This window comes from Nuphar pumila, chromosome 3, assembly GCF_984573655.1.
Source record: "Nuphar pumila chromosome 3, dmNupPumi1.hap1.1, whole genome shotgun sequence".
Taxonomy (NCBI): Eukaryota; Viridiplantae; Streptophyta; class Magnoliopsida; order Nymphaeales; family Nymphaeaceae; genus Nuphar; species Nuphar pumila.
Window position 1 is genome coordinate 110534527 of NC_143251.1, and position 19487 is coordinate 110554013.

The 19487-nt window shown below is 39.5% G+C and overlaps 1 pseudogene; it reads left to right on the plus strand.

The window, feature by feature from the left end:
* Positions 1–1672: 1672 nt before the first annotated feature.
* Positions 1673–19487, plus strand: part of LOC149843284 (F-box protein SKIP2 pseudogene) — a 61657-nt pseudogene continuing 43842 nt past the window's right edge.

The following is a 19487-nucleotide window of genomic DNA, read 5'->3' on the forward strand; positions in this document are numbered from 1 at the left end:
CAACTTGACATGGCCCATGCATCCAGCGTAGACGCAGCATTAGCATTTTAATGCCTTCTTCCTATGGGCCAACATGGTCTACGTATAGAAAAGATGATAGTAAAATATAACATCAATCATTTCAAATTTAAACTAGAAAATACATGAAATTTATTATAAAACATTGAACTTCAACACGAACCCTTTAGATTTTTGATAGTTTTCCTCATCAAAAAAGTAAAAGTTAAGAGTCCATGGGGTATCAGAAATTGAGGAAAAGAGATTTTTTTTTTGGTTTTTAAGCTGCTGACTCAGCCTGCTGTCTCTGTCTATGTTGGGCTTACCTCTCGACCACAAGGAATCGCCAAGCTTCGGCTTGTGAAGGGATGACGCCCATGGGATTTGAACCTAGGCTGCCCCTCTAACAGTCTAGGCTCCATCCCACTACGCCAAACCCCTGAGGAGCATGACTTACCATTTGAAGTTTTAAACCAAGGTTTACTGGCAAAAAGAAATGGTCAACAAAGGGTACTATTTTGGAATGACAGAAGACAACTTCAAAACCACTATGATTCAAATTGAATTTCAAAGCACTCCCTTTTAACCCTTGGGCGTGTACTTTTCTAACAAATATCTCAACAAACAATGGCATATTCCCTGCATGCTCAGTATATATCAAATGTACATAAGGAAATACACTCGATGCTTATGGCACAAGCACGAGGCACCCCAACAAGTGCCACACAGGTTTTCGTTGAAAGCTTCATGTTTCTTACACCATAGTCTTGTACTTTTTGTCTTTTATCTAAACGACGACTCTGATCCATAACAACAACAAAATCAGCTTTTACAGCTCTTAATTTTCAAATTTACATTATCTGTTTCTTACTGCAGCAGACAATAGTTGAGTGGTAATTTCAAGGCAGACAAGAGAGTAAAAAGATGTAAAACAAGGAGTAAACTAGGGAGGCATCATAAAACTTATAACTCATTCCCCACAATTTCAATTTCGGTTCTAGCAAAGAATTCTCTTTTGTCCTTTGGATTCCTGCGACCCTCTGACGTCTTTACTCTCATATCCTCTGAGCTCTCTTTCCTCTGTTTCATGGCGTGACAAGGGAGCAGGAAAAGGTTTCTTCCCTTGTCTTCAGTTCCAACAATGAGATTTCTGTTCTCGTCTGTATTCTCTTATTTATATTCCCGATCTCTTGGCTCTTCTCCATCTGCTTTTTCCCGAGCTTCATTGTTAAGTCTCTCTCTCTCTCTCTCTCAGCAGTTTAAAGTAAGAAAGTGATGACCCAGAAAAGCATCTCCTGCATTACACCAATAGTTCTTTTCTTCTCTTCCGCATTCGTCTTTTACTCCTAACCTCCTTCGTCCCCACCCCATATTTTCCGCCTGAGAGTCTCTCTTTGCTCTTGCCTCTCATGCTAAAATCAAATTCATCTCTCACCTCCTCCTACTTTTCTTCATGGTATCTTAAACTAGAAAGAATGGAGTAACCAAAATACCGTCTTTCTGCTTTCCAATTCCACCTTTATATATCCCCTTCTTCCGCAAATCCTTCTCATTGCTCTCACAACCTACTTCTTCCCTCCTTCTAGTTGAAAACCCTCTCATAGTCTGGCTTCCCACTTGCTCTTCTTCCTTCAACGGCTCCCCTAAATTGAGAGGAAGAAGAGGAAATAGAAAGATGGGTCAGGCTTCTTCTTCTTCCTCCTCTTCTTCTTCTTCTTCACCATCCCCTTCTTCAACAACCCCATCCGCAAATGAAGGAGACGCCACCAACCAGGACCTCCTCCTCCTCCTCCCGGACGAGTGCCTCGCCACCATCTTCTCCAAGCTCGGCTGCGACGACCGCAACGCTTCCTCCCTCGTCTGCCGCCGGTGGAAAGCCGTCGAGTCGAAGTCCCGGCAGCGGCTCATCCTCCGGGCCCGTTCCGACCTCTCCCCCTTCCTCCCCCACCTCCTCCTCCGCTTCGACAACGTCTCAGTCCTCGCCCTCAAGTGCTCCCGGAAGCTCATTTCCCTCGACGACAGGGCCCTCGCCCGCATCGCCTCCGGCCTCCCCCGCCTCAAGAAACTGAAGCTCAAGGGCTGCGTCGAGATCACGGACCACGGCCTCCACTCCTTCTCCCTCTCGTGCTCGCCTTCCCTCAAGAAATTCTCCTGCGGGTCGTGCGGATTCGGCGCCCGCGGGCTCAATTCCATCGTCTCCAATTGCAAGGGGCTCGAGGATCTCTCCGTGAAGCGCCTCCGGAAGCTCGACGTTCAGCCGCAGCAGCACGGCGCCACCATGGAAGTGGAGAACGGGCTGCAGAGGCTCTGCTTGAAGGATCTCCACAACGGGCAGCTCTTCTCGCCGCTCATCCGGTCCTCGAAGCAGCTCAGGACCCTCATTGTCTGCCGGAGCTCCGGCGATTGGGACCGGATCCTTGAGGATTCGGCCGACGCCCTGGCTGGGCTCACCGAGCTGCAGATCGACAACGTGCAGTTGGGAGATTGGGGCCTCTCCGCGGTCTCGAAATGCCGGAGCTTGGAGGTGCTGTTCCTCAGCCGGGCGACGGATTGCACTGATGTGGGGATCTCTGCAGTGGCGAACGGGTGCAGGAAGCTGAGGAAGATACACTTGGACGGCTGCAAGTTCAATCGAATCGGAGACAATGGACTGGTTTCAATCGCTGCCAAGTGCTCGGAATTGCAGGAAATTCTGTTAATGGGAGTTGCCGTGAGCGCTGCCGGATTGAATGCGTTGGCGGAGAATTGCCTGAGCTTGGAGAGGATGGCACTCTGCAACACTGATTCAGTAGGGGATGCAGAGATGTTGTGCGTTGCAGAGAGGTTCGGTGCACTGAGGAAGCTGTGCGTGAAGAATTGCCATATTACCGATTGTGGGATCGAGGCGATCGGTTGGGGATGCCCCAACCTGATCAAATTGAAGGTGAAGAGGTGCAGGTCGGTCACCAAGGCCAGCGTCTGCTGGTTGAAGTTGCAGAGGAGGGGACTTGTTGTATCGGTGGATTCTGGTTCGGTGGTCGGAGGTGGGGAGGAGGAGGCGGTGATGGACGAAGGGGCAGCAGCTGGTGGGCAGGGTAGGCGCTGCAGGAGGGTGTCGTCTTCGGCCACTCATTTGGTGTGTGGGAGTAAAGGGACGATGGTGCTGAGGTCTAAATTGAGTAATGCTGCCTCGGTGGTGTTGATGAGAAGGGGAAGTGGGTCTTCTTCCTCTACTCATAATTCACAGAGATGATACTCTTGAATTGGCATGTATGAGCAAATACAAAGAGGTATGGTTGCTTAGCATCAGCCTCAGTTTGAACTGCTCTATAGGATAGAACTACCATCTGTGAATAGGAGTGCAACAGAGTCCCAATGTTTACTTCGGTTTGTTTAGTTTTCTCATCTATTCTTGTTCTTCTGTGAGTGATTGGGATGTGTTTCTTCTTGAATCTCACTTCTGTTGAGTATCAAGATATGAGAAAAGCTCAGTATTCTCCATCAAATCTTTCTTTTTTGCTCTTTTTCTCGTTCCTCTTTTGTTATTTTTTTTTTATGGTTGCCAGTTGGGATGTTGGCTAAGCATTGTGTTGCTTGTAGACTTATACCTTCACTGCTGTTGTATGCATTAGCTTTGGAACGATTTTGGTTTTCATTTAAGGTCTAACATTGGCATTGATATATTAATGGTGTACATCAGAGACGATCAGCAGCTACCATGCTGACTCTGATTTATGAACCTTTCTGGAAATGTTAACTAGTTGTTTACTTGCCCTTGCAAATTGTGCAACTATTTCTTTTCTTTGCTGATCACCAAAATGTTGGCTTATTTGGACATATCTGATATTCCCATGAAAGGCTTACTTTAAACTTTAAAGTAATTGCTACAACACTTGGTTATTCAATATAAAATTCTGCTAGATAGCTTTGCATCAAGGACTGATACTACACGGGGTCGAGTGAGATAGCTGGTTTGTTATGTTGCACTATCATAAGCGAGGGGTCTCATAATCAAATACTACGGGGGTTATTCCCCAGCTTTCCTATCGAGAAAAAGGGACTGATGCTACAATCCTTGTCCCTAGTTGCTATTGTTATTGCCTTTTATATGTTACTACTGTTGTTTCTCTTGTTGTTGCTTGGTCTATATTTGATTTGGCCGTCACAACCCTTGTATGATTTGACATTTTTGAGATTATTCTTGAAGACAGGAGTGCAGTGTTTTCTAGTGATCAGATGATCCATTCTTTGGTTTGCATATATGGATGTTTATTTCATTAGCTGAATAGAAAATGTCATGGCTGATGAAAGTTAGATACTTGTACCAGTAACATCCTGTATTCCTCTGGATTTGATATGATATTATCCAAAATGTACATCTTGGCCTCAAATTTGAACTACAAATGCTTGTAAAAGCCGTTCCTGTTTCCAGAATGTCTTTTCTTTTGGCAAGGTGTAGAGCACTACTTGTATTTATCAAGTACGATTCCGACTTTAGATGGAATTCTTTCAGGGTTTCTATGTCCTTTGCTTGGCAGGTAACCAGCAGTTCTTTGACTTGTGTTAACCTTCCCTGAGAGTAGCCTGCATGTATAGTATGATCTACATTGAGAAAATAGTGACATTTCTGCCCTCATTCTGTCCATAGCTATGCCACATGGGTGAGGGTGAGGGGGTGCGGCACTTTAAAAAAAATTGGGTGCGGGGGTGTGGCAAAAAAAATAAAAAAATAAAAAATATATATATAAAGTCCAAAAGTTAGACATAAATGACCCTGGGTGCATACGCACCCAGGGTCAGGTTGACCGCACCGGGTGCCACACCCACACGCTCACCCGCGTCGCGTCGACGTGGGTGCGGCACCCAGTTGGCCGAGTCCCTGTGACATAGGTCCATAGTCCTTTTCTATTATTTGTGATTTGTTCAACTAAGTCTTCAATTCTTGTTTTGGTCCATACAATTGTCATATATATTGCTGATATTTTGGATATGTTGCAATAATTTCGAAATACCACTTATATTTTAATTCTTTCATGCTTTTCTTATTTTTATATTGTAATTATGTTTTAATGTTTTTCCTTTTTTTATAGTCAAAATATGTTTGTTTTTTACCTTGAACTTTTTACTATTAAATTTTTTAGCCTTTTTAGTTGTTTGCAAAAGAAAAAACTGTTGAAATTTACTATTTACATATTCTTATATTATTGTACAGCCCAGATTTTGCTGAGGTCTATAGAAAACCCTATAATATCTCAAAAAGTCCATTGTATCCTTTTTTGGTTGGTCTTTCTTTGAATCAACTGAACCATTTGCCTTTAATGTTTTATCATGTGCCATTTTTGTCGATAATTTTTCTTTGGATGTAGGTGCTGTTATCATCTTTGGCTTTCATCTGTGACTGTACTGTCATTTGTTACTTCAATCTTATATTCTTCATGGCTGTTTCATTTGATTTTCTAACATGTTACAAAAATTTGATGTTCGACAAGTAATGAGTCATTGACGTTCAGTTTTGGGCCTATTCTTCTTAGACGATTTTGACTGGCTTTATCCATGATAGCAAGGTGCCACATTTGTTACTTTATCTCTTCATTAATGGATTATCTTATTGCTGAAAGTTTCCATGCCTGACTTTTCAATGATTTGTCCTGGTCAATCCAGGAACATTTATTACTTCGTCTACTAGCTTATATCTTAAGATTCGGGCCAACTTTAACATGTTCTTTGGACAAGCACGCACCTACCTGTCATGAAACGTTATGTATTTAGGAACTGGATTAGGTCTAAACCTGCATGGTTCCATGTTGTGCCCATACTCAAGGATTTACATAGCACTGGCAGAAACTCATAAACAACCTGTGGAAAGTACTCTTTCCCTTAACTGTTGCTAATCTCATGAGGCACCTGTCCATCCAGGTCTAGAATATGCATACCGTAGGCTTTGGCCATGAAATGAGTTGCATTTCCTCTTTTGTTCTCAGAAGATGGAATCAGTTTCCTTCTATTTACTGCTATTCCACATGATCACATATGTTTTAGCCTGTTGACACAGCAGGGTGCAGTTTGTGGAGATTTCTGTATATCTACCTTTAGCATAGCAGGATGATTTTCTCAAATACGTTGGAGTAGTTGTTCATGGCTTCGCTTTAGTGACCATTCATTTGGTGGAGTTTACTTGAGAGGTTGGAAATCAGCATTCCTGTCATCCTTTTTCTTTTTCTAGAGGAGACTGAATCTTCTGATGATTATACTTGATATGCTGCATTTGTACCCTTCACTTTTTTTTTCCTATAACAATTCTATAAAAATGATTCATGGTTTTCCTTCTCTAAACGCTAATCTGCATGCAAGGGGAGCTGCATATCATACCTTCATTATCAGTGAACTCTTCAGCTCCTCTTTCTCTTACTGTTGTTTTTCTACCTTGCACCAGCACAACCACCCCCCCTTATCTCTCTCTCTCTCTCTCTCTCTCTCTCTCTCATTTACTTGCCTTTATTTTAGCAACAGCAGCAGTTGCACTGTCCTTGATAACTAGTTTGGATTTCATTACCTGCTTTTCTTGTTTGTTTCTATCAGCTGTTACTCTTCACCTCAGTTGCTTGGTACTGCCTCTTCAAAATGTCTTGTTTACTGTCTTGATTCTGTTGGTATTTCATGCTTTCTTGATTCGTCTTTAATCTCCTTTTGGATAAACTTGCTGTGTGCTTACTATGTTGTTCTTCAACCATGGGCGCGTTTCTAGTCTTTCCCTCCACCGGCCGACTTATAACCCTTTTTGTCACCATGTCTTTTGCCTAAGCTATTCAGTTACCTGTTCATGATGGTCATAACTGCCTAGCGTGACATGTAAGGTGTTTATCACTTATCATTTTCTGATCAAACATACGGACTCCTAGATATGTTTAAAACATTGAATTGCCGTTCAGGAAATTGTTGCGGAGTTTGAAGGATGATGTTTTAATGCTAGTATTCTAGTTTTTCATCATATCTTCCTTTAATATCACAGGCTTATTCATTTACTTGATGTTTATCTTTTTAAGCCCATTGACTTCGTGTTTATCTATATAATCTGCTGGTGCAGGGTGCTGAGCTATCAACTACATAGGATTGTGGGAGAGAATTGTGTGATTTTTTGTATTCGGATGGTTATTGGAAAAGCTTATTATTATGATAATCAGCATTCTTGAATTCCAAGGCTTTGCTGTATTTTGTGTAGCATTGTTTATGAGATTGGAGGATTCCACCTTTGGACAAGTGAGTTCACATGTTGGGGTTAGTGTAGGTTGGCGTCGACTAGGCATTTTTGTTTTATCTTGGGTTTCATGTTCTCAGTTTGCATTTTGGGCCTTTGGCTGCATCCGGTCACCTTTTAATCATGTTATGTTGGTATGTAGCTCTGTCTTTTCATAATGCTCCTACCTTATTCACCTTCAAACTCTCCCGAATGGTAGATTTGGATGGGAAAATAGTGGAGACTACAAAGGTTTTAGCAGTAGTATTAAGTTTTATGGTGGTATTCGTTTTCTTTCCTTTTTTTTTTAAAATAATCCTTTGCCCCCCCTCCCCCCCAATCATTGACTGCACATTGGTTGGTAAAACCCTTGAGGTCCCCCCTGCCTACCGGAAAGTACACCCAGCTTCAACCTTGTGGCAAAGGACAGGTACAGGTTTCAAACTTGTTACGTCCCGTCAAGTTGGTGACATTCACAAATTGCCAACTTTGTGGTATTGGTTTTCTATATTCTAGATTCACCTTCTTGCCCTTCAAGGAACTATGAGTTTCAAGCACCAACGAGGGGCTCTGCTTGTCTGGTAGGAGCAGCTAGTGCACGTCACCTTGTGTTGGGACGTGTTCAAAACCCAATGGTATAGTTGTATAACTGGTAGGGGTCTGCCTAACCCCAGCTTGCCTTAAAAAAAAACTGAGTTTCAAGAGAAATCAATGGAGAATAGGTGAATGTTTTGTGTACATTCTTGAACGCTTTGCTAAATTCAGTAAACATCATGATTGTTATGGAAGCATGGCGATCAACATAGTCTCCTTATGTGTGAACACCCAAGTGGTGGCCATTATTGTTGTCTTTCTTGAGCATTACTGGTCACCCTTGAGATGGATAGGCATCATATTGTCCATCACTTTTCTTTTTGTCTATAAAGAGTTTCTCTCATGCCATAGTCCCCTTTCACTCGTGGTAGATTTCATTAGTCTGCTATACTCTCTCTCTCTCTCTCTCTCTCTCTATATATATATATATATATATATATAGGGAACGGGGACCATCCAACCAGAAGAAAGTTTACAATCTACAACCAACAACTATCTGATGGCTCCCCTTCTTCAATGCTTGCGCATTTCATCTTTTGGACCTCATATATTTGTTCTTTATAATTTATTTAATAAAAAATATGTTTTACATGAAGACTTTACAATATATAGGCATGTTTTTTGAAACATGAAAAATCAACGGCTCATGATGCATTTAAAATTTTACAATATAAAGTATTGTGGGCCATTGATTTTAAGTGCTTTAAAAAATGCATCTAAACATCGAAAATTCATCATCTAAAACATGTCGCTCACTAAATGAATGATAAAAATTCAATATGGAAAGTCTGATCAATGAAAAACTTGATCGTTGTAGAATGAACGCCATCAATTATCATGAAACCGATAATCCAAATATGATCAGATCTAACCATGCAAAATTGAATCTGATCTGATCTCCAATCAGATTATTTTTTTTAAACCAAATCCAACTAGTGAGATTTAAGCCAAGCCCAAATCATTGACACCCCTGACGACAAGTTTGATAGCCAGGATGTGCATCCCTTGCCTTAAGGCTGAAGCAGCAGGCTCTTTGGTGAGCAAAGGGGGGTGGCTAGGAGGTTTTAACCATTTGAAGGTGGGCCATATGACAGAGTGTCGATCTCTCCATGATCCCACCACCTAAACTAAGGTTTCTCCTCAATAAATATCACAAAAACAAAGGACTGTGCTATCCATCATAACGTTTTTATATGGGAACTGACGAGCTTATTCTTATAGACAAATTTAAGCTTTAGAGATGCTTGGAATGAGTTGGGTACTTGTTATGGGCTTTTTTTATTACACAGAGAAACCACCCTCAGGATCGAAGACCTAGCCATGCTAGCTCTACCTCTCTACTTACGGTCACTGTCTTGACAGTGTAAAACTGTGTGGGCTTTACCCCTCCCTCCTAGGGAGTTGCCACACTTTGGCTTGCGCAAGGGGTGATGCCCATGGGATTTGAACCTAGACCACCTGCCTAGCGGCCTAGGTCCCATCCCACTATGCCAAACCCCTTTGAGGTGTATTCGTTATGGACTTAACATCCAATTTTATATTAAACTGATAAGTGAAAATTGGTGACATTGACCTTTAGACCCGCAAATCCTTAGGACAGGTTTATCCGAATGCTGTGGATACCCCATAAGTGTTGGTCATGCAGTATACTTAATTTGTATGGTCTACTGTGCATCACCTCTTTGCAATATGCCACAAACCAATGAAACCATGCATCTTCATTAACCTGGAGAACAGTCAGTAGTGTTTTTTCTTTTTGAAAGGCAAGCTGGGGTTAGGCAGACCCCTACCAGAACAACAGTCGCCCCATGTGGCAGAGGGATTTGATCTTAGGCCTTCATCTTGACACAGGACCCCGCTTACTACATGGGAAGCCACCTCGGTGGTAACAGATAGTAGTTATGGTAGCCTGAAATGCTCTACTCTTCCCTTGGTTGGTTCAGGGTGGTTCCACGTTTTCCTTTCTCAACTTTAGATATTTATTTTCTTAGAAGCATGGAAAACCTAGTGTAATTGTAAATAAAACTTCCTTTTAGTGAGAAACGCCTAATTATTCAAACACATGCACTTGTTTAGACCCAAGTTAACTTTTTCCTCATCATCTGTAAGAGCATAGGAAAGATGGGAAGTTTTTTTTTTTTTCCAAAAATGACTATACTGTAAGATGAAAATGACGTGTTTTCTAAAATGCTCCACAATTTACTGAATCCACGGAATGAACAATATCGCAGGTTTTCAATTTTTTCTCACCTCTTTTACCCTTCGCAGGTGAGAATTTCTGATTTTTGCAGGTCATGACACTAAAATAACACCCCCATAAAACTCATCAACAAAATTGCATATGAGGTTACGAAATTCCTAAAAAAGAATGCAAAAATCCAAACAATTTGCGAAACTTGTTACGAGTTTCGTGCGAAAATCATAAAATTTGCCGAAGTCCGATAATTACAAAATTGTTGACGAGTATCACATAAAGTATTGTAAAATTCTAAAATATTTGTGAAAGTCTGTACAGTAGGTTCATTTTGATTTTTTTTTCTTTTTATATCTAGGATCAGAGACCAAGTTTCATTGGTTTTAACCTACCGTGCCTACAGTCCGGCCCGTGGTCGTACAACTCTGTGGGTACCCCCTCGACCAAGCTTCTTATTCACAAGCTCAAGGCCATGAGAGCAACTAACACAAACCTCCAAGAATGTTTTGTTTCAAAATTATTAACCAAGGGGTTCACTTTGATGCAGCCATAATTTTCTTCACAGGTATCATAGTGCCATATTTAAGATGCCAACTATCGAATTGAGAAATTGAACCGCACTTCATATCTGAAGTCATGATGTTCTGGTTGCAAGGCCCACGTGGTCGGTAGGACCTACCGAGCAAGTGGATCATCAAAAACTACCAATCATATAGACCACCATCTCTGATCATATGAATCAAGTGAGCTATACCCGTATGCTTCACAAGTCACTACTCTTGCTAAAAAGTGTTGGAAATAAAGCAACAAACTAGAGAAGAAGATTGTTCTCTAGAATGAAAAACACACAGAAATGGTGCAAGAGAAGGAGAAGACTACAAAAGGCTTCAATACATTCCAATGACTTGTCAAAATGAGGATACATGGTTGCTATATATATAGCATTCAAGCCTAACCAGAATTTAATTACAAGATAAATTCCTACCATAGAAAAACTAAAAGACTATTACATTTTCAAGGAAAAGAAATAAATGGGAGAGGAACCCAAAGAGTTGCATAGAAAACTGCAAATAGCCTTAATGTAAAACGAGTTCCCAAAATGAGGGAGGAATACAAAGAGTCTAGCTTATAATTCCAACAACCCTTAAAGTAAAATGAGTTTCCCAAAAATGAGGGAGGAATACGAAGAGTCTAGCTTATAATTCCAATAGCCCCTCTTAAGCTAGACTATAACGACACCTAATTTCTCTCTCAATTTATTGAAAGTTTCATTCTTCAATGCTTTTGTAAAGATATCAGCCACTTGGTCTTGGGTCTTGCAAAACTTGACATTGACATCTCCATCTTTGACCAAGTCTCTAATGAAATGATACTTGATTCAAATATGCTTGCTTTTGCCATGAAAAACTGGATTTTTGGTGAGTGCTATGGCTGAACTATTGTCACAAAACAAAGGAGTGCTTTCACATTGAGGATGCTTCAGCTCATGAAGAATCCACCTTAGCCAAAGAGCTTGACAACTAGAAAAAGCCAATGAAATATACTCAGCTTCGGTTGTGGAGAGAGCAACAACAACTTGCTTCTTCGATGCCCACGAGATTGCACCTGCGCCAATGTGAAAAACGAAACCTGAAGTGCTTTTACTATCATCTCTATTTCCACCCCAATCACTATCACAAAAACCCACCAATTTTGAATCTTCGACACATTTATAATGAATTCCATAATTGATAGTGCCACGCACATATCTCAAAATTCTTTTGCCTATGTCCCAATGAGTATTAGAAGGAGATTTCATGAATCTGCTAATCATGCTGACAACAAACATAAGATCAGGTCTTGTAGCAGTCAAGTACATAAGACTACCAACAAGGCTTCTATAGAGAGTTGCATCGATCTTTCTCTCACCATCATTTTTGCTAAGTTTCAAGCCAACTTCCATGGGAGTATTAAGAGGTGTAGCACCCTCCATTCTGAACTTCTTTAATATATTTTCAGCATACCTTTTTTGAGATATGAATATTCCATCTTCGGCTTGCTTTACTTCAATGCCCAGAAAAAAAATGGAGAAGCCCCATGTCAGTCATTTCAAATTCGTGCATCATATCCTTCTTGAAATTTTCACACATGCTTGCACTAGTGCCGGTAATTATTAAATCATCAACATATAAGCATATGACTAAGAACTCCCCTTGATTGCCTTCTTTGATGAACAAAGTATGCTCAAAAGGACACCGTTTGAATCCATTCCTCAAGAAGTATCCATCAATGCGACTATACCAAGCCCTTGGCGCTTGTTTTAGCCCATATAAAGCCTTCTTTAATCGACACACTTTGTTTTCTTCACCCTTCTTTACATAACTCGGAGGTTGATCAATATACACTTCTTCTTCAAGGAGACCATTCAAGAATGCTGATTTTACATCCATTTGAAAGACCTTCCATTTTCTTTGAGCAACCAAAGCTAACACCATGCGAATTGTTTCAAGGCGAGCCACAGGAGCAAAAACTTCATTAAAATCAACGCGATACCTTTGCTTGTAACCTTTTACCACCAGTCGAGCTTTGCATTTTTCAACTTCTCCATTTGAGTTGAATTTTGTTTTATATACCCATTTGACGCCAATAGATTTGTGTCCATTTGGGAGCTCAGTCAGCTCCCAAGTATGATTTCTTTCAATGGAGTCCATTTCTTGATTCATAGCAATTCTCCACTTCTCTTTTTGAGATGCTTCTTCATAAGTAATTGGATCGGCGTCCGCAAATAAAGCAAAATTCACAAAGTCTTCCTCAAGATTTCTTCTTGCTGTTTCATAAATTTCTTGAAGACTTCTTGTCTTCATAGGAGGAGATTCAGAACTCCTTGAAGATGAGGAAGATGGTGATAAATGTGTAGATGGAGAGGAGAGTGAAGTATCTCCATCACCACTTGGTTCATGACTCTCCTCATTAATGAAATGTGAATTTTTATTTTCATTCTCTCCATCTCAATTCCAAGATTCTTCTTCATTGAATTTTACATCTCTGCTTGTGATAATTTTCTTGGTGATTGGATTGTAAAGCTTATAAGCCTTTGAGCATTCACTGTACCCAACAAGGATACATTTTTCAGATTTATCTTCAAGCTTGCTCCTTCGTTCATCGAAAATATGAGAATAACATATGCTGCCAAATACTTTCAAATGAGCAACACATGGTTTTTGCCCACTCCAAGCTTCTTGAGGAGTTAGGTCTTGAACACTTTTAGTGGGGGCACGATTAAGAAGATAGATAGCACATGCCACTGATTCAGCCCAGAATATGTTAGGCATACCTTTAGATTTCAACATACTTCTTGCCATCTCCATGATCGTGCGATTCTTCCTTTCCGCAATGCCGTTTTGTTGAGGTGTGTACCGAGTAGTCAACTGATGACGGATGCCCTTATTTTTCAAGAATTCCTCGAACTCATTTGACATATATTCAGCCCCACGATCAGTACGCAAGGTTTTAATAGAAAGATCACTTTGCTTTTCAACAAATGTCATAAATTGCTTAAAACATTTGAACACCTCAGATTTTTCTTTTAGAAAATAAACCCATGTCTTTCGACTGAAGTCATCAATGAATGTTAAAAAATAACGATTACCTCCAATAGATGTGGTGCGCATAGGGCCGCATAGATCAGAATGAACCAACTCAAGTGGTTTTGATGTTCGCCAAGATTTGCCACCAGGAAAAGAGTCTTTGTGATGTTTCCCAAGAACACAACCTTCACAAATTTTGTCTTGCTGATGAATGTTAGGCATGCCTCTGACCATATGTTTTTTGCACATAAGAGATAAAAAACTGAAGTTCAAATGTCCATATCGAAGATGCCACAACCATGATGGATCTTTAATAATAGTATTGAAGCAAGGAAGAGCATTATTTTGAAATATAAATGAAAACATTTTGTTTTGAGTCATTTTCACCTCGGCTATGAGAGCATTCTTCTTGTCCTTAATTTCACATATTTCTCCTTTGAAATGAAGATCATATCCTTTTAGAATAAGTTGCCCAACACTCAAAAGATTGTGTTTGAGGCCTGGAACATAGAAAACATCGGTGACGTGCTTGCTGCCATGGTTAGTTTTAACAAGAATATCACCACGTCCCTTGACAACAAGCCTATTATCATCACCTGTTCTAACTTCAGTTTGAACCATTTCATTTAAGTCCACAAATAATCTTTTGTTTCCAGTCATGTGGTTACTACAACCACTATCAACATACCATACTTCATCATGTGTTTCTTCTTTGGTATCACAAGCAAGAAAGAGAATATCATCATCATGAATTTCATTTTTCTCATGCATGAAAGTTACCTCCTTTTGGTTTTCTTCTGCCAATCTCTTTCTACAGAACTTTATGGTGTGACAATACTTCTGACAATGAAAACATTGAACTTGTGAGAGAGAGCGACCACGACCTCGACCTCGACCTCTACCTTGACCTCTTCCTCGCATAGAATAAGATGAATCACAAGCATCTTCTTTCGTTTCTTGATTTCTACCATCTCCATATCGTCTTCCTCTTCGTCCTCGAGCACCACCACGAATAGAGAGTTGTGTCTGAAAAGCTTGTTCGATTGGAGGAGAATCAAATTGCTTTATACGAAGTTTATGAGATTGAAGTGATCCCATTAAACTATCAATGGACAAGGTGGATAAGTCTTTGGATTCTTCTATAGCAACAACATTATGTTCAAACTTGCGAGTTAAGCTCCTCAATATTTTTTCAGCAACTTTTTGATCTTCAAGCTTTTCACCATTTACTCACATTTGATTAACAATGGAGAAGACTCGATTGAAAAAAGCTTCAATTGTTTCAGATTCCTTTATTCTTAAAGAATCAAATTCACTTCTTAGAGTTTGTAGTCTCACCATTTTTACCTTGTCTTCTCCTTTATATGTTGTATAGAGAGTATCCCATGCTACCTTTGCCGACTTCGCCAAGGATATTCTTTCGAAAATGGCTTCATTAACAGCTTGATAAATATAGAACAAAGCCTTATTGTTCTTCTTCCGGTTTTCCTTCAACTCAGTTTGTTGTCATTGAGTGATGCCCTCCACATTGTCCATCTCATCGAAGCCACTTTCAACGATGTCCCATAGATCTTGAGAACCAAAGAATGCCTTCATTTGAATACTCCACTTGTTGTAATTTTTTCCAGCAAAGCAAAGAACTTGTGGTTGCACCATATTATTGGAAGTCATCCTAGCTCTGATACCACTATGTTGGAAATAAAGCAACAAACTAGAGAAGAAGATTGTTCTCTAGAATGAAAAACACACAGAAATGGTGCAAGAGAAGGAAAAGGCTACAAAAGGCTTCAATACATTCCAATGACTTGTCAAAATGAGGATACATGGTTGCTATATATATATATATATATATATATATATATATATATATATATATATATATATATATATATATATATATATATAGCATTCAAGCCCAACCAGAATTTAATTACATAATAAATTCCTACCATAGAAAAACTAAAAGACTATTACATTTTCAAGGAAAAGAAATAAATGGGAGAGGAACCCAAAGAGTTGCATAGAAAACTGCAAATAGCCTTAATGTAAAACGAGTTCCCAAAATGAGGGAGGAATATGAAGAGTCTAGCTTATAATTCCAACAAGCCTTAAAGTAAAATGAGTTTCCAAAAAATGAGGGAGGAATACGAAGAGTCTAGCTTATAATTCCAACAAAAAGAACCATCAGATGAGTCACAAGAGAGTTGCTGCAGAAGAAGGGTTGTCCATTTAAAAAGGGAATTTAACAATTTCAAATGACTAGGGCTCATCCTCAGACTTTAACCCAATGAAAGTAATTAACAATTTAAATGAGAATCCCCACCAGACTCTTCATTTCACTGCTCCTTCCTCCTTTTATGGTCAAGCCGAGGGTCCCCTTGACCAAAACAAGGAGACTCGTTTAAAGCAGCTGCCATGCTGGGATGACAGAATAAAAGTGTTAACTATTTAACAATTGCATCAACAACGTGACACATAAAAAAATCTTCTCAATTTTGTTCTTTTAACTACAATATGTTCTTTAACTCCAATAAGGCAGCACTACGTTACATAAAAGCTATATCAATCTTTGCTCGATTAAGATAATAGTTCACAGATGTATTCTTTTTTTTCCGGAGAAAGCTACAATGAAGGAAAAAAATTGCTCACAACATGCAATTCCTGCCATGAACGACCTTCATGTATAAATCAAGACATAAGGAAGAACCATCATCATACAAAATCAAAAGTGTAATCCCATTCTGTGATTATTGTGGAGCCTTCTGTAAAAATCTAAGCTTAGCACCTCGGAACCTTCTATTCAGCCTTTGCTCCTCCACAGATGGTGTTATCGGTCGCTTGGTGAGGATAGTTGCAAATTGTCATATCTTCTGCTTACTCCACTCTTCTTCATAATCATTGTTCCTCAGAGGCAAATCAACTTCATCCCTTTTTGTGATATGGAGAAATGTCTGCTTCACGATCCTATCCTCCAAACTGTGGAAGGAAATAACAGTCAGCCGACCACCATAAGGGAGACAGTCAAATGCAACATACAGGGCATCACGCAATACGCCAAGCTCATCAATAACTGCTATCCTCAATGCTTGGAAAACATGCGTCGCAGTCTTTATCTATCCTTGCCTCCCTGTATTGCAACTATTAGATGCCTGTTGAATACCCTTTTGTCATTGTATACTTTGTCTACCCCGATGATCAATAAGGAATTTCATTGTTTTAATTTAAGCTAGGTGGTAGAAGCACATTCCTAACCGCATGGTGAAACCCTTCAATATTTTTCAATTTGTCATTTAAGGAAATTGTTAGTCCAACCTTGTGACAAAACATGATTTCAGAAAAGAGATCTCAAGCCTAGAAGCATGTTCTTAAGATCGCTATCTTTAGAACTTCAATCACCCCACTTCGGGAAGTCCAAAGAAGCAAAAATGGGTTTGTTGCGACTGAATTCCCAAGATACAACTAGGCTTGAACCTCAAGAGAGTCACTGCTTCGCAAGGACAGATGATCTCTACCACACTTGTACTCTACAAGCCAAATCGAGAAGAAGGAAGAAGAAGATTGGAGAGTCAGAAAATTCTTGTGTTCCCAAAAGACGAAAATAGAAGATATTTATAAACTTTTAGAGAGGTCAAAACGTTTTGTGATAATGAGATTAATGGCCATAAATCTGACGGTTTGAAAATAGGACGAAAAGGTACCTGAATGGTCACCCATATTTGACTATCAATCAAAGGCCTTCAAAATCGTCCAACAATCACAATGCAACATAAACTCGATATACATGCAACTCAAAGCCTTTCAAATGGTCAGATAACACAAAACCGAAAAGTCAAAACAGACATTTGCACCTCGCACCGCTACGAGCATGCGAAGTGCGCCATCAAAATGCCACATTGCGCCTCAAGCGTCCTTCCGCATACATGCGCATGTGCGCCCGAACGGCGCGTTCGTTGCTGCACGATGCACAACAACGTCCGCAAGCCACCCAAAGACACAAGGCTTACCAAAGTAAAGAATAGAGAACAAAGCCTGTATTTAAACCACTAGAAAAACTGATTTCTCTTAGATATGAGACTAAACTTTTAAAGCACTTTTGGTGGAAAGAAATCACCAAATTTAAAACTTTTATAACAATCCCCACTAGTTTTAAAATATATTTGGCTTGCATAGAAACTTATGCATCAGTGAGAGTGTCTGCATGACTTGAACCCCCATTTATTGAAAGAAAACCTAAATTAACCAAGGTGCTAAGTGAACTTACCTTGAACTTAGCTCCTTATATTGTTAACGAAGTTTTCAATCATACATAGGTTTGCAAAAGTTCAATTGTGTGTATTTCATGTTGGCACATTTAGAGCCTTGTGCTTCTCTGGATTCATGAGTGCTCTAGAGAATTGTCAATTCTCATAAAAAATGGCTCACATTTCTACACTCATATAGGTGAGTTTGTCTAGGTGTACTGTAACACACACCCTAGCCTTAAGGCCTATAAACTCATTAAGAGCTATTGGACCAACCCTCACATTAGTTACAGCTCATGAGCACACATCAGTAACGAGCTTACATAAATATGCTCAATATCTGTCATTCACCAATTCATTTCCCATTGAACCTTGGCATGTGGGATCTCCAGCGCTCTAGGTTGGATATCCTTAGGTGATGACTTAATTGGCTTAATTCTCATTCCCCTCAATGTTTTATTGATGACATCTCTCGAAAGGCCTTTCGTAAATGGGTCTGCCAAATTTTGACATGACTTCACATATTTCAATGATATAATATTGTCATCAATTGTTTGTCTTATAAAACTATGTCTTAAACTAATATGTCTAGACTTCCCATTGTATTTCATATTACCTGCTTTACATATAGTTGATTGGCTATCACAAAACATTGAAATAGCAAGTATAGGCTTCTCACCTAGTGAAATATTCATTAGCATATTCTTAATCCATTCAGCTTCTCTACAAGCAGATGTCAAAGCAATAAACTCAGATTCCATTGTAGAATAAGTTATACAAGTCTGTTTCTTAGACCCCCATGCAACTGTTCCTCCACCAAGGGTAAAAACCCAACCACTCGTAGACTTGGAATCTTCAAAATCGGTATTCCAACTTGTATCACTATACCCCTCAATAATAGCAGGAAACTCGGTATAGTGGATTCCGTAGTCTAAAGTATGCTTAAGATATCTAAGAATCTTGTTCACTGCATTCCAATGTTGATGACCAGGATTATTAGTATATCTACACACTTTACTCATTGTATAGGCAATATCAGACCTTGTGCAATTCATTGCATACATAAGACTACCTACAACACTGACATATTTTAATTGTTGAACACTTGCACCAACATTTGAAGTCAATTTCATATTTGGTTTATATGGTGTGCATGCCGGTGAACTATTCATATATTCATACTTTGTAAGAATTTTCTCAATATAATGTGATTGACATAGTGCAATGCTATTATTATTTCTTACAATTTTGATTCCTAAAATAACATCTGCCACACCCAAATCTTTCATACAAAACACTGAAGATAAAAAAAAGTTTGTTTGATTTATGCATTCACTATTGGAACCCAAAATAAATATATCATCAACATATAAACAAATAATGATAATTAAGTTACCATCTACTTTACTGTAGACACATTTGTCAGCATCATGAATTTTAAAACCATTATATACCAGAGCACTATCAAATTTTTCATGCCATTGCTTAGGGGCTTGCTTTAATCCATATAAGGATTTCTCAAGTTTGCAAACTTTGCGTTCTTTCCCTAGCACTACAAAACCTTCAGGTTGCTCCATATATATCTCTTCATCTAATTCTCCATTCAAAAAGGTCGTTTTCACGTCCATTTGATGGATTTGAAGCTTATATATAGCAGTCATGACAATCAGAATTCTAATAGT